Genomic DNA, 17847 nt, shown 5'->3' with positions numbered 1-17847 from the left:
CCGTTCCGAATTATTTGTCACAGATATGGATGTATCTAGATGTATTTTAGTTCTAAATACATCCATTTCTCCGACGAATAATTTGAAACGGAGGGAGTACTATATCTGTGTATGTATGACGGATCTCAGAAAATTTTGTATATATGATCCTTCTTTTTTAGAAAAGGGGGATCTCCCCGGCCTCTGCATTGGAAAGATGCATACGGCCACCTTTATTAACAAGCAAATAGGTTTAATATAAGTCTAAAAGTCTCGAACAAAGCTACTCACAGGGAGCTAAGGAACAAAAATAGATGCCATAGCCGGCTAGCAAAAGATAGATAGGAAAACTAATTGCCTATCCTATTACGTGACCGCCATCCAAACCGGCTGAAAATATCCCGTGCTACCATCTCCCATCGGATAGATCCAGTAACCAAACACTCCCTGGCCTCCGTCGGAGTGAGTAATGACCACATACGGATCAAAGCAGTGGCTCGGAATATAACCTGCAAAAAATGAGTAGTTGTTGTTCTGTTAAATACCAAATCATTTCTGCAATTTCAGATAGCCCATAATAACACACATACTCTTACACGAATGTGTCTCGCTGTTTGGGACTCAATCCCATCCAACCACGTCCCAAATAACGTGTTTATATTATGTGGAGGAGTAATATTAAAGGCTATGTTCACTGATTGCCATAGAATCTTGGCCAGAGGACAATCGAGAAATAGGTGTTTGATTGTTTCATCCCTGTCACAAAAGCTACAACGAGAGGATGCAGTCCAGTTGCGTTTAATCAAGTTATCCTTAGTTAAAATGACTTGTTTGTGCACAAACCACATGAACACTTTAACTCTCAAGGAAACTTTGACATGCCAAACATGTTTCGACGTAGGAATAGAACTAGCATTAATTACATCCAAGTACATGGATTTAACCATAAATTCTCCATTCCTAGTAAGCTTCCAACACAACTGGTCCGGACATGGAGAGAGTTGAACATCCATCATTCTTCTTATAAGATGGAGCCAAACTTCCCAACGACTGCCGGCTAATGCTCTCCTGAAGCTAATATTTAGAGGCGTGGACTGACATACTGACTCAACGGTCGCATCTCTCCGTTGAATAATACTATAGAGAGAAGGATACTGAACCGCCAGAGGCGTATCCCCTAACCAGGTATCCTCCTAGAATCTTGTAGAAGTACCGTTATCGACAACCACCTTGGTCCGGTTAAGAAAGAGCGATTTAACTCTCATCAGGCCTTTCCAGAAAGGCGAATCCATCGGCCTCGCTGTCACCTGGGATGAGGTTTTGGATTGAAGGTACTTATTACGTAGAATCTGTGCCCATGTGTCATCGGTCTCTCGAGAAAGCTTATACAACCATTTGCTAAGAAGACATTTGTTTTTGACCTCAAGATTCTCGATACCAAGACCCCCTTGGTCCTTCGGTCGACAAATAATGTCCCATCTAGCTAATCTATACTTTCTCTTCATCTCATCACTTTGCCAGAAAAAACGGGATCGATAGAAGTCGAGTCTTTTCTGCACTCCCACTGGTACTTCGAAAAAGGACAAAAGGAACATGGGCATACTTGTGAGCACTGAATTAATAAGAACTAACCTGCCTCCATATGACATCAGTTTGCCCTTCCAGCAGTCCAATTTCTTCTCGAATCGATCCTCTATGCATTTCCATTCGCTATTTGTTAGCTTACCATGATGAATGGGTATACCTAAATACGTAAAAGGTAAAGCCCCCAATTCACACCCGAACAATTGCTTATATGCCTCTTGTTCCTCCTTGGCTCTTCCAAAGCAGAACAATTCACTCCTGTGAAAATTTATTTTCAGACAGGACAATTGCTTGAACAAGCATAACACCAGCTTCATGTTTCTCGCCTTTGCCAAGTCATGCTCCATAAAGATGATAGTATCATCAGCGTACTGTAGGACAGATACACCTCCATCAACTAGATGAGGTATCAAGCTACCTACCTGTCCAACATCCTTAGCCCTCCCTATTAGAATTGTCAACATATCAACTACAATGTTGAACATAATAGGGGACATTGGATCTCCTTGTCTCCGACCCTTATGTGTTTGGAAATAGCGACCTATGTCATCATTCACTTTAATTCCAACACTGCCTTTTTGCGTGAAAGATTCTACCTGTCTTCGCCAGGCTTGATCAAAACCTTTCATCCTCAACGCTTGTTGAAGGAATGGCCATTTGACTTTGTCGTACGCTTTTTGAAATCCACTTTCCTATCCGGCATGAAGGCAGTTTGGGATGGCTGCACCACAGAATGCACAATCTGTGTGAGCCTATTTGTCCCCACCTTGGTGAATATTTTGAAACTTACATTCAGAAGACAGATCGGCCTAAATTGCTCAATTCGGACCGCCTCTGTTTTCTTAGGAAGCAAAGTAATAGTTCCAAAATTCAGATGAAACAAATGAAGCTGTCCAGCGAAGCGAATAAGTCCTGGAACATTGGAAGCAAGTCCACTTTAATGATATGCCAGCACCTCTTATAAAACTCCGCCGAAATCCGTCTGGTCCCGGAGCTGTATATATGATCCTGCAGCTTGTTGATGAACATAGCTCAGCTATGTTTACTGTTGTAGTGGTAGCAGACCTTTTTTTTTGCCAACTTAGGAGCACCGCTCCAAATTTCATATCCATGAAACTGACGAACAACAACCAGTCAGTCCCTCAAAAGGGTTTGAAACTTATTAGTACTTCCTCTATACATTAGTTAGTTACCAGGCTTTGGTTTTTCTTTGCTTTTTAGTTTGCAACAATCATCCTTACTGTACACATCTTTTGAGAGGAACACGCATGAATTGTGATTTATTAGAATACTCTACGTGCTTCATTTATATCTTTTGAGCTAGGCAATTTTGCTCTATTGCTTCACTTATATCTTTTTAGAGCACGGCGGTGGATTTATTTTATAGAAATTATTGAACTCTCATGCTTCACTTATATTATTTTGAGAGTCTCTAAACAACATGATAATTTTCTTTGGTTATAAATTTAGTCCTAATATGATAGACATCCAAGAGGGGTATAATAAAAACTTTCATATAAAGTGCATTAAATACTAAGAGAAGTTTGATTCTTTATGATTGTTTTGAGAAATAAAGATGGTGATATGAGAGTCATGCTAATGAGTAATTGTGAATTGAAGAAATACTTGTGTTAAGGTTTGTGATTCCCGTAGCATGCACGTATGGTGAACCGTCATGTAACGAAGTTGGAGCATGATTTATTTATTGATTGTCTTCCTTATGAGTGGCGGTCGGGGACGAGCGATGGTCTTTTCCTACCAATCTATCCCCCTAGAAGCATGCACATAGTACTTCGTTTCAATAACTAATAGATTTTTGCAATAAGTATGTGGGTTGTTTATGACCAATGTTGAGTCCATGGATTATACGCATTCTCACCCTTCCACCATTTCTAGTTCTCTAGTACCGCGCAACTTTCGCCGGTACCATACACCCACCATATACCTTTCTTAAAACAACCACCATACCTATCTATTATGGCATTTCCATAGCCATTACGAGATATATTGACATGCAACTTTTCGCCATTCCGTTTTATTATGACACGTTCCATCATTGTCATATTGCTTCATGTAGTTGACATCGTATTTGTGGCAAAGCCACCTTTCATAATTCTTTCATACATGTCACTCTTGAGTCATTGCACGTCCCGGTACACCATCGGAGGAATTCATATAGAGTCATATTTTGTTCTAAGTATCGAGTTGTAATTCTTGAGTTGTAAGTAAATAAAAGTGTGATGATCATCATTATTAGAGCATTGTCCCATGTGAGGAAAAAAAGAGGCCAATGAAGCCTAAAAAAAGGGTGGCCAAAGAAGCCAAAAAGAGAGAGAGAAAAAGAGAGAAGGGGCAATGTTACTATCCTTTTTTCACACTTGTGCTTCAAAGTAGCACCGATCTTGATGATAGAGAGTCTCCTATGTTGTCATTTTCATATGATAGTGGCAATTTTCCATTATAGAACTAGGCTTGTATATTGCCAACTAGATTGGTTTTTCTTGCAATGGGAGAAGTGCTTAGCTTTCGGTTCAGTCTCGCGGTGTCCTTTTCCAGTGATAGTAGAGGCAGCAAAGCACGTATTGTATTGTTGCCATCAAGGATAAAAAGATGGGGTTTACATCATATTGCTTGAGTTTATTCCTCTACATCATGTCATCTTACTTAATGTGTTACTCTGTTCTTCATGAACTTAATACTCTAGATGCAGGCAGGAGTCGGCCGATGTGCGGAGTAATAGTAGTAGATGCAGAATCTTTTCGGTCTACTTGACACGGACGTGATGCCTATATTTCATAATCATTGCCTTAGATATCCTCATAACTTTGCGCTTTTCTATCAATTGATCGACAATAATTTGTTCACCCACCGTATTATTTGCTATCTTGAGAGAAGCCTCTAGTGAATCCTATGACCCCCAGGTCTATTTTCCATCATATAAGTTTCATATCTACTATTTTGCAATCTTTTACTTTCCGATCTATAAACCAAAAAACCTAAAAAACATTTACTTTATATTTTGTTTAGTTTCATCTATCTCTATCAGATCTCACTTTTGCAAGTAACCATGAAGGGATTGCCAACCTCTTTATCGCGTTGGGTGCAAGTTGTTTGATTGTTTGTGCAGGTATTGGTGATTTGTGCGTTGTCTCCTACTGGATTGATACCTTGGTTCTCTAACTGAGGGAAATACTTATCTCTACTTTGCTGCATCACCCTTTTCTCTTCAAGGGAAAAACCAACACAAGCTCAAGAAGTAGCAATGCCCATATTGGCTCCTACATATTCTACGAAGATCTTTATCGGTCGAACCGTTATGACAACATACGTAATTCCCTTTGTCCATTGTATGTGTTACTTGCCCGAGATTCGATCATCAATATCTTGATACCTTGTTCAATCTGGTTACCGGCAAGTCTCTTTACTCATTCCGTAATACATCACCTCATGACCAACTCCTTAGTCATTTTCTTGCAAGCTTATGATGTGTATTACTGAGAGGGCCCAGAGCTCCGATACTCGGAGTGACAAATCCTAATCCCGATCTATGCCAACTCAACAAACACCTTCGAAGATACCTGTAGAACATATTTATGATCACCCAGTTATGTTGTGATGTTTGATAGCACACAAGGTATTCCTCCGGTATCCGGGAGTTGCATAATCTCATAGTCGAAGGAATATGTATTTGACATGAAGAAAACAATAGCAATAAAACTGAATGATCATTATGCTAAGCTAACGGATAGGTCTTGTCCATCACATCATTCTCCTAATGATGTGATCCCGTTATCAAATGAGAACTCATGTCCATGGTTAGGAAATCTTAACCATCTTTGATAAACGAGGTAGTTTAGTAGAGGCTTACTAGGGACAGGGCATTTGTTTATGTATTCTGATATGTCTCCAACGTATCTACTTTTCCTAACGCTTTTCCTCTTGTTTTGGACTCTAATTTACATGATTTAAATGAAACTAACCCCGGACTAGTGTTGTTTTCAGCAGAACTACCATGGTGTTGTTTTTGTGCAGAAATAAAAGTTCTCGGAAAGGAACGAAACATTGCGAGGGCTTTTTATATCAATAAAGAGAATTTCTGGAGCCAAGATCCACCGGAGGGGGGCACCTGGGTGGGCACAACCCACCAGGGCGCGCCCCCTCCTGGCGCGCCCAGGTGGGTTGTCCCCACCCGATGGCCTCGCAGACCCTGAAACCTACGCTATAAAATCCTATTTTTTCAGAAAAAACAGGAAGAAAGAATTATCGCGATCCACGAGACGGTGCCGCCATCACCTCATATTATTCATCGGGAGGCCAGATTTGGAGTCCGTTTGGAGCTCCGGAGAGGGGGATCTTCGTTCTTCGTCATCACCAACCCTTATCCATCGCCAATTCCACGATGCTCCCCACCGAGAGTGAGTAATTCCTTCGTAGGCTCGCTGGTCGGTGAGCAGTTGGATGAGATTCATCATGTAATCTAGTTAGTTTTATTAGGGATTGATCCCTAATATCCACTATATTCTGAGATTGATGTTGCTATGACTTTGCCATGCTTAATGCTTGTCACTTTGGGCCCGGGTGCCATGATTTCAGACCTGAAATGTTTTTGTTATCACCATTATATCCATGTTCTAGATCTGATCTTGCAAGTTATAGTCACCTACTACGTGTTATGATCCGGCAACCCCAAAGTGACAATAGTCAGGACCACTCCCGGTGATGACCGTAGTTTGAGGAGTTCATGTATTCACCGTGTGTTAATGCTTTGTTTCGGTTCTCTATTAAAAGGAGGCCTTAATATCCCTTAGTTTCCAATTGGACCCCGCTGCCACGGGAGGGTAGGACAAAGATGTCATGCAAGTTCTTTCCATAAGCACGTATGACTATTTAGGGAATACATGCCTACATTATATTTATGAACTGGACCTAGTGCCATATCGCCCTAGGTTATGACTGTCACATGATGAATATCATCCAACAAATTACTGATCCAATGCCTAAGAATTTATCTTATATTGTTCTTGCTAAGTTACTACTGCTATTGTTACTATTGCACTTGCTACAAAACTATTGCTATCACTGTTACCGTTACCATTGTTGCTCTCACTATTATCAAAACTATCATATTCCTTTGCTACTGATCATGTTGCTGCAGATAATTAATCTCCAGGTGTGGTTGAATTGACAACTCAGCTACTAGTACCTTCAAATATTCTTTGGATCCCCTTGTGTCGAATCTATAAATTTGGGTTGAATACTCTACTCTCGAAAACGGTTTCGATCCCCTATACTTGTGGGTTATCAAGACCTTTTTCTAGTGCCGTTGCCGGGGAGCATAGCTATATGTGTTGAATCACTTGGGATTATTATCAATTTATCACTATGAAGAATCTGAAGGATGCTAAGACTAAGATTTATCCCTCTAAGACAAGGGGAGGTAAGGAACTGCCATCCAGTTCTGCTTTAGATTCACCTTCTGTTATAAGTAAACTTGCAACATCACCACATGCTATTAATCCTAATATGTCGCAAGTTATCGATGATGCTACTTATGCTATGAATGATACTTATGATGATTCTAGTACCTTGCTTGATGATGATGATGTGCCACTAGGTGAATTCCTTGATGAACAAATTGCTAGAGTAATACAACATGATGTTGTTGAATCTGATGATGAGCTTGAAACTGAAAATCTTGAAACACCTGCGAGAACTATCCCTCCTAGATATGAATTGCCTAAGGTACCGGAAGGTTATGTTATGAATGAGGAGACAACTAGAGATATTATTGATTGTAAGGATAGAGATGATCTAGAGAAATTATTATGCAAGTATAAAGAAAAGTCTCTGAATGCTAGAATGCAATATGATCCTAAGTTTGCTAATTCACCTATCTTTATTTATGATAAGGATTATGAATTCTCTGTCGACCCAGAGTTAATTACTTTGGTTGAATCTGATCCTTTCCATGGTTATGAAACTGAAACTGTTGTGGCACATCTTACAAAGTTGAATGACATAGCCACCCTTTTTACTCATGATGAGAAGACTCGTTATTACTTTATTCTCAAATTATTTCCATTCTCATTAAAGGGTGATGCTAAAGCTTGGTACAATACTCTTGCTCCTGGTTGTGTGCGTAGTCCCCAGGATACGACTTATTACTTCTCTGAAAAATATTTCCCTTCTCATAAGAAACAAGTTGCCTTGCAGGAAATATTTAACTTTGTGCAAATTAAAGAGGAGAGCCTCCCACAAGCTTGGGGGAGGCTTTGCCAGTTACTTAATGCTTTGACTGATCATCCTCTTAAGAAAAATGAAATACTTGATATATTCTATAGTGGACTAACTGATGCTTCTAGGGATTTCCTAGATAATTGTGCTGGTTGTGTTTTCAAGGAATGAACTATTGGGCAAGCTGAGGAATTATCGAATAACATATTGAAAAACTATGATGACTGGACTCTTCCTGAAACACTGCCTATACCCACTCCGAAGAAGAGGAGTATATTATATCTAAGTCCTGAAGATATGCAAGAGGCAAAAAAATCTATGAAGGAAAAAGGTATTAAAGCTGAGGATGTTAAAAATATACCTCCTATTGAAGAAATACATGGGATTAATACACCACCATTGCCTAAGGTGGTAGAGGTAAATTCTCGAATGAAGTTCAATGATAATGACAATCCTCACAATATGCACCCTAGCCAATGCCTTTATGAGTTTGAAAACTACATTAGAAAACAAGATCACTTCAATGCAAATGTTATGAACCAATTGAAATACAATTCTGATATGATTGCTCCTACCTCCTAAGCTTGCGTTGGTTTTTCCCTTGAAGAGGGAAGGGTGATGCAACAAAGTAGCGTAAGTATTTCCCTTAGTTTTGAGAACCAAGGTATCAATCCACCGAATACCTGCACAAACAAACACCAACTTGCAACCAACACAATAAAGGGGTTGTTAATCCCTTCACGGTTATTCGTAAAGTGAGATCTGATAGAGATGGATAAATGGTAAAGTAATATTTTTGGTATTTTTGGTTTATGGAATGGAAAGTAAAAGAATGCAAAATAAAGTAAATAGGAAACTAGAATTGTAGATCGGAAACTTGTATGATGGAAAATAGACCCGGGGGCCATAGGTTTCACTAGAGGCTTCTCTCAAGAAAGGAATTATTACGGTGGGTGAACAAATTACTGCCGAGCAATTGATAGAAAAGCGCAAAGTTATGACGATTTCTAAGGCAATGATCATGAATATAGGCATGACGTCCGTGTCAAGTAGACCGAAACGATTTTGCATCTACTACTATTACTCCACACATCGACCGGCTCTTGCCTCCATCTAGAGTATTAAGTTCATAAGAACAGAGTAACGCATTAAGTAAGATGACATGATGTAGCGGGATTAACTCAAGCAATATGATGAAAACCCGATCTTGTTATGCTCGATGGCAATAATTCAATACGTGTCGGTTCCCCTTCTGTCACTAGGATCGAGCACCGCAAGATTGAACCCAAAGCTAAGCACTTCTCCCATTGCAAGAAAAACCAATCTAGTTGGCAAAACCAAATCGATAGTTCGAAGAGACTTGCAAAGATATCAAATGAGGCATATAAGTTCAGAGGAGATTCAAATAATATTCATAGATAAGCTGATCATAAATCCACAATTCATCAGATCTCGGCAAGCACACCGCAAAAGAGTATTACATCGAATAGATCTCCAAGAACATCGAGGAGAACATGGTATTGAGAATCAAAGAGAGAGAAAAAGTCATCTAGCTTCTAGCTATGGACCCATAGGTCTGTGGTAAACTACTCACACTTCATCGGAGAGGCAATAGTGTTGATGTAGAAGCCCTCCATGATCTAATCCCCCTCCGGCAGGATGCTAGAAAAGGCCCCAAGATGGGATCTCACCGGTACAGAAGGTTGCGGCGGTGGAAAAGTGGTTTCGTGGCTCCCCTGGAAGTTTTCAGGGTATAAGAGTATATATAGGAAGAATATCTAGGTCAGGAGGCCACCGAGGGGCCCACAAGGTTGGGGGGGGGGCGCCCTCTACCCTTGTGGCCGCCTCGTGGCTCTTCCGACTTGCACTCCAAGTCTCCTGGGTGCCTTCTGGTCCAACAAAGATCATCGTGAAAGTTTTATTCCTTTTGGACTCGATTTGGTATTCCTTTTCTGTGAAACTCTAAAACAAGGAAAAAACAGAAACTTGCACTGGGCTCTAGGTTAATAGGTTAGTTCCAAAAATAATATAAAATAGCATATTAATGCATATAAAACATCCAGAATAGATAATATAATAGCATGTGACAATAAAAAATTATAGATACATTGGAGACGTATCAAGCATCCTCAAGCTTGATTCTTGCTCGTCCTCGAGTAGGTAAATGATAAAAACAGAATTTTTTATGTGGAATGCTACCTAACATATTTATCCATGTAGTTCTCTTTATTGTGGCATGAATGTTCAGATCCGTAAGATTCAAAAGAAAAGTTCAATATTGACATAAAAACAATAATACTTCAAGCATACTAACAAATAATTATGTCTTCTCAAAATAACCTGGCCAAAGAAAGCTTATCCCTACAAAATCATATAGTCTGGCTATGCTCCACCTTCATCACACAAAATATTTAAATCATGTACAACCCCAATGACAAGCCAAGCAATTGTTTCATACTTTTGATGTTCTCAAACTTTTTCAACTTTCACACAATACATGAGCGTGAGCCATGGATATATCACTGTAGGTGGAATAGACAGTGGTTGTGGAGAAGACAAAAGGAAGGAGATAGTCTCACATCAACTAGGCATATCAACAGGCTATGGAGATGCCCATTAATAGATATCAATGTGGGTGAGTAAGGATTGCCATGCAACGGATGCACTAGAGCTATAAGTTTATGAAAGCTCAAAAATAAACTAAGTGGGTGTGCATCCAACTCGCTTGCTCACGAAGACCCAGGGCATTTTGAGGAAGCCCATCATTGGAATATACAAGCCAAGTTCTATAATGAAAATTCCCACTAGTATATGAAGGTGATGTCATAGGAGACTCTCTATCATGAAGATCATGGTGCTACTTGGAAGCACAAGTGTGGTAAAAGGATAGTAACATCACCCCTTCTCTCTTTTCTCTCATTTTTTAATTTGGGCCTTCTCTCATTTTTTAGCCTCTTTTTTTTCGTCCGGAGTCTCATCCCGACTTGTGGGGGAATCATAGTCTCCATCATCCTTTCCTCACATGGGACAATGCTCTAATAATGAAGACCATCACACTTTTATTTACTTACAACTCGATACTTACAACAAAATATGACTCTATATGAATGCCTCCGGCGACCGGCGGTGTACCAGGATGTGCAATGAGTCAAGAGCGACATGTATAAAAGAATTATGAACGATGGCTTTGCCACAAATACAATGTCAACCACATGATGATGCAAAGCAATATGATAATGATGGAGTGTGTCATAATAGATGGAATGATGGAAAGTTGCATGGCAATATATCTCGGAATGGCTATGGAAATGCCATAATAGGTAGGTATGGTGGCTGTTTTGAGGAAGGTATATGGTGGGTTTGTAGTACCTGATATGTCTCCAACGTATCTATAATTTTTGATTGTTCCATGCTATTATATTATCCATCTAGGATGTTTTATATGCATTCATATGGTATTTTTTAATGATTTTTGGGACCAACCTATTAACCTAGAGCCCAGTGCCAGTTTTGTTTTTCCCTTGTTTTTGAGTTTTACAGAAAAGTAATACCAAACGGAGTCCAATTGACGTGCCAATTTTTGATGATTTTTTATGGACCAAAAGAAGCCCCTGGAGTAAAAGAGTTGGGCCAAAAGAGTCCCGGGCCGTCTACGAGGGTGGGGGGTAGGCCCTACCCCCTGGGCACGCCGCCCTATCTCGTGGACGACTCGAGGACCCCCCTGACTTGTTCCCGACGCCAAAAATTCCTATAAATACAGAAACCTCCAGAAAATAACCTAGATCGGGAGTTCCGCCGCCACAAGCCTCCGTAGCCACCGAAAACCAATCTAGACCCATTCCGGCACCCTGCCGGAGGGGGGAATTCATCACGGGTGGCCATCTTCATCATCCCTGCGCTCTCCATGAAGAGGAGGGAGTACTTCACCCTCGGGGCTGAGGGTATGTACCGGTAGCTATATGTTTGATCTCTCCCTCTCTCTCTCTCTCTCTCTCTCTCTCGTGTTCTTGATTCGACACGATCTTGATGTATCGCGAGCTTTGCTATTATAGTTGGATATTATGATGTTTCTCCCCCTTTACTCTCTTGTGATGGATTGAGTTTTCCCTTTGAAGTTATCTTATCGGATTGAGTCTTTAAGGATTTGAGAACACATGATGTATGTCTTGCATGTGCTTATCTGTGGTGACAATGGGATATTCATGTGATCCACTTGATGTATGTTTTGGTGATCCAACTTGCGAGTTCCGTGACCTTGTGAACTTATGCATAGGGGTTGGCACATGTTTTCGTCTTGACTCTCTGGTAGAAACTTTGTGGCACTCTTTGAAGTTCTTTGTGTTGGTTGAATAGATGAATCTGAGATTGTGTGATGCATATCATATAATCATAACCGCGGATACTTGAGGTGACATTGGAGTATCTAGGTGACATTAGGGTTTTGGTTGATTTGTGTCTTAAGGTGTTATTCTAGTACGAACTCTAGGATAGATCTAACAGAAAGAATAGCTTCGTGTTATTTTACTACAGACTCTTGAATAGATCGATCAGAAAGGATAACTTTGAGGTGGTTTCGTACCCTACAATAATCTCTTCATTTGTTCTCCGCTATTAGTGACTTTGGAGTGACTCTTTGTTGCATGTTGAGGGATAGTTATATGATATAATTATGTTATTATTGTTGAGAGAACTTGCACTAGTGAAAGTATGAACCCTACGCCTTGTTTCAACGCATTGAAATACCGTTTTTGCTCACTTTTATCATTAGTTAGCTGGCTGTTTTTATATTTTCAGATTACAGAAACCTATATCTATCATCCATATTGCACTTGTATCACCATCTCTTCGCCGAACTAGTGCACCTATACAATGTACCATTGTATTGGGTGTGTCGGGGGCATAAGAGACTCTTTGCTATTTGGTTGCAGGGTTGTTTGAGAGAGCACATCTTCATCCTACGCCTCTCATGGATTGATAAACCTTAGGTCATCCACTTGAGGGAAATTTGCTACTGTCCTACAAACCTCTGCACTTGAAGGCCCAACAACGTCTACAAGAAGAAGGTTGTGTAGTAGACATCAAGCTCTTTTCTGGCGCCGTTGCCGGGGAGGTTAGCGCTTGAAGATATATCTTTAGATCTTGCAATCGAATCTTTTAGTTTCTTGTTTTATCACTAGTTTAGTCTATAAAAGAAAACTACAAAAAATGGAATTAAGGTTGCCTCATATGCTTCATCTTTTTAATGTCTTTTGTGAAAATAAGGATTCCGATAATTGTGACAAAATGCCAGAAGAAGAATGCATTAAACTATTTGGCACTAAATCTTTGAATGATGAGCATAATTGCAATGTTGTTAGTACGAACTCTTTGAATATCCATAGTACTAATGATGATTGCACTAGTCATGATGAAAATGTCTCTTATAAGCATGTCAATTTTTGTGTAGTGCATAGGGTTTGCAAGTACACACCAAATAGGAAAGATAGATTTTGCAAGACGCATAAGTATTTAGAAACTAAATGGTTGCAAGAAAGGCTAGATGTTTGTGCTAAAAATTTAAATTTTCTTAGCCATTCTTGTGAACATTGCAATGAATGTGGTCATTTAAATATCCAATGCAAATTGTTTCATGATCGAATCATGTCCAAAAATTGTGATGACTTGATTTCCCTTGCACATCATAATGAACTTAGTTTGCTTCTGGGTTATGGAGAAATGAAACGTATAACTAAATATATTCCAGAATTTGCCCTTGAGACAGTTCTTGATTTTGATCTAGAGGAAATTTATATGTATTGTGCGGTGAACTGCATTGAAAATCCTTATATTGCCAATTACATAAAGACAAGAAAACAAATAGAACACGAAGGGAATACTAATGAAAGGGAAGAGACTTCCCAATATCCTCCTATTATTTCTTATGATGAATCAGGTAATGAGGAGGAGCCTTCTATTCAACCAATCTCATTAATAAGGAGCTCCAAAAAGAGGATTAAACCCACACATAATGTGAAGAAGAAAAACAAAAGACGGAGAAGCAAAGTTAAAAAGGTATCCCTCCCAAATGATGTTGATCCTATTACTCATTGTGATGATGATAATTTCTATACCATTGGTGCTATCCATACTATTAATGATGAGAGTGATTATGCTTATGATATGAAAAGGCCCAAGCTTGGGGATGCTATGTTTGATGAGAATGACATGTTTGAGAATTTATTTGCTGCAATTAATGTTTGTCCCAATCTTGGGGACGCTATGTTTCATGAAGATGATATATTTAACCTCCCAAGTTTTGATATGCAAATTTATTATGATGATAGCATGCCTCCTATTTATGATGGTTATATTGATGAAAGTGGGTTTGTAAGAGTGTCGACTTTAGGAAGTAATGATCCCACTATTTTGGAGGGTGTTGAATATTATTTTGACAATTATGAAAGTGGATTTGGAGAGGTCATGACTTTATTTAGCAATGATTCCACTATCTTGGAAGAGGTTTCAATTGATTATGATGAGAACAAAGTTGCTACTTATGATGATTATTGTGATGACACTTATGCCATAAAAATTAGTGATGATTATATTTATAAAACTTGTCATGATTATGATTACCCTTTTTCTGAATGTTACTCTTTTAATGTGGAAACAATTTATAGTATTCGAGTTTCTTATGATACTCCCGCTATTCCGAATGAGAAGAATTTTGCTTATGTGGAGAGTAATAAAAATTCTATGCTTGTAGATCATGAAAAGAATGATTTATGTGATAGTTATATTGTTGAATTCATTCATGATGCTACTGAAAATTATTATGAGGGAGGAATATGTGCTTGTAGGAATTGTCAGAATACCAAGTTTCCTCTCTATGTGTTGAAAATCTTGAAGTTATCCTTGTTTTACCTTCCCATGCAAGATGATTCGTGTTCCCACAAGTTGTTTGCTCACAAAATCCATATGCATAGGAAGTGGGTTAGACTTAAATGTGCTTGTCATAGGCTTCATGATGCTCCCTTTATGTTTCAATTCTTATCTTTTATGTGAGCATCATTGAAATTATCATGCCTAGCTAAAAAGGCAATAAAGAAAAGCGCTTGTTGGGAGACAACCCAACATTTACTCCTACTGTTTTTGTGTGCCCTAATGATTAAGCTACTGTAGTAATCGTGTTTTATAGCTTTTGTTTCAATAAAGTGCCAAGTAAAGCCTTTATGATCTTCTTGGGTAATTGTTGTTTGATCTTGCTGATAAAAACAGAAAGTATGCACTCACGAAAATAATTATCATTTTTTACCAGAGAGTGATAAAATACCAATTCCAAGTGCAGTAGATGAATATAAAAAATTTCCTGGTCTTCCCAAATTTTTCATAATTTTTGGAGTTACATAAGTATTCAAAACCTCCAGATTTCTACAGACTGTTCTGTTTTTGACAGATTCTGTTTTCTATGTGTTCTTTGCTTATTTTGATGAATCTATGAGTAGTATCGGAGGGTATGAACCATAGAAAAGTTGGAATACAGTATATATTACACCAATATGAATTTATAATGAGTTCACAACAGTACCAGAAGTGGTGATTTATTTTCTTATACTAACGGAGCTTACGAGTTTTCTGTTAAGTTTTGTGTTGTGAAGTTTTCAAGTTTTGGGTAAAGATTCGATGAACTACGGAATAAGGTGTGGCAAGAGCCTAAGATTGGGGATGCCCAAGGCACCCAAGATAATATTCAAGGACAACCAAGAGCCTAATCTTGGGGATGCCCCGGAAGGCATCCCCTCTTTCGTCTTTGTTCATCAGTAACTTTACTTGAGGCTATATTTTTATTCACCACATGATATGTGTTTTGCTTGGAGCGTCATTTTATTTTCTTTTGTTTTGCTTGCTGTTTGAATAAAATACCAAGATCTGAAATTCTTAAATGTTAGAGAGTCTTCACACAGTTGCATAATTAGTCAACTACTCATTGATCTTAACTTATATCTTTCGGAGTAGTTTGTCATTTGCTCTAGTGCTTCACTTATATCTTTTTAGAGCACGGTGGTGGTTTTATTTTATAGAAATTATTGATCTCTCATGCTTCACTTATATTATTTTGAGAGTCTTTTATAACAGCATGGTAATTTGCTTTGGCTATAAAATTAGTCCTAATATGATGGGCATCCAAGATGGGTATAATAAAAACTTTCATATAAAGTGCATTGAATACTATGAGAAGTTTGATTCCTATGATTGTTTTGAGATATGAGGATGGTAATATTAGAGTCATGCTAGTGAGTAGTTGTGAATTTGAGAGATACTTGTGTTAAAGTTTGTGATTCTCGTAGCATGCACGTATGGTGAACCATTATATGATGAAGTCGGAGCATGATTTATTTTTTGATTGTATTCCTTATGAGTGGCGGTCAGGGATGAGCGATGGTCTTTTCCTACCAATCTATCCCCCTAGGAGCATGCACGTAGTACTTTGTTTCGATGACTAATAGATTTTTGCCATAATTATGTGAGTTCTTTATGACTAATGTTGAGTCCATGGATTATACACACTCCCACCTTTCCGCCATTGCTAGCTTCTCTTGTACCGCGCAACTTTCGCCGGTACCATAAACCCAGCACATATTCTTCCTCAAAACAGCCACCATACCTACCTATTATGGCATTTCTATAGCCATTCCGAGATATATTGCCACACAACTTTCCAACGTACCGTTTATTATGACACGCTTCATCATTGTCATATTGCTTTGCATGATCATGTAGTTGACATCCTATTTGTGGCAAAGCCACCATTCATAATTCTTTCATACATGTCACTCATGAGTCATTGCACATCCCGGTACACCGTCGGAGGCATTCATATAGAGTCATATTTTGTTCTAAGTATCGAGTTGTAATTCTTGAGTTGTAAGTAAATAAAAGTGTGATGGCCATCATTATTAGAGCATTGTCCCATGTGAGGAAAGGATGATGGAGACTATGATTCCCCCACAAGTCAGGATGAGACTCCGGACAAAAAATAAAAAAAAGAAGAAAAAAGAGGCCATAAAAAAGAGAAGGCCCCCAAAATAAAAAAAAAGAAAAATGAGAGAAAAAGAGAGAAGAGGCAATGCTACTATCCTTTTACCAGACTTGTGATTCAAAGTAGCACCATGATCTTCATAATAGAGAGTCTCCTATGTTGTCACTTTCATATACTAGTGGGAATCTTTCATTATAGAACTTGGCTTGTATATTCTAATGATGGGCTTCCTCAAAATGCCCTAGGTCTTCATGAGCAAGCGAGTTGGATGCACACCCACTTAGTTTCTTTTTGAGCTTTCATACACTTATAGCTCTAGTGCATCTGTTGCATGGAAATCCCTACTCACTCACATTGATATCTATTGATGGGCAACTTCATAGCCCGTTGATACGCCTAGTTGATGTGAGACTATCTTCTTCCTCTTTTTGTCTTCTCCACAACCACCATTCTATTCCACCTATAGTGCTATGTCCATGGCTCACGCACATGTATTGCGTGAAGATTGAAAAAGTTTGAGAACATCAAAAGTATGAAACAATTGCTTGGCTTGTCATCGGGGTTGTGCATGATTTAAATATTTTGTGTGATGAAGATAGAGCATAGCCAGACTATATGATTTTGTAGGGATAGCTTGCTTTGGCCATGTTATTTTGAGAAGACATGATTGCTTTATTAGTATGCTTGAAGTATTATTATTTTTATGTCAATATTAAACTTTTGTTTTGAATCTTATGGATCTGAATATTCTTGCCACAATAAATAGAATTACATGGATAAATATGTTAGATAGAATTCCACATCAAAAATTCAGTTTTTATCATTTACCTACTCGAGGACGAGTAGGAATTAAGCTTGGGGATGCTTGATACGTCTCCAACGTATCTCTAATTTTTGATTGTTCCATGCTATTATATTATCCATCTAGGATATTTTATATGCATTTATATGGTATTTTATATGATTTTTGGGACTAACCTATTAACCTAGAGCCAAGTGCCAGTTTCTGTTTTATCCTTGTTTTTGAGTTT

Source organism: Triticum dicoccoides, chromosome 2A, assembly GCF_002162155.2.
Source record: "Triticum dicoccoides isolate Atlit2015 ecotype Zavitan chromosome 2A, WEW_v2.0, whole genome shotgun sequence".
NCBI classification, from domain to species: Eukaryota; Viridiplantae; Streptophyta; class Magnoliopsida; order Poales; family Poaceae; genus Triticum; species Triticum dicoccoides.
This window is presented reverse-complemented; position numbering follows the sequence as displayed.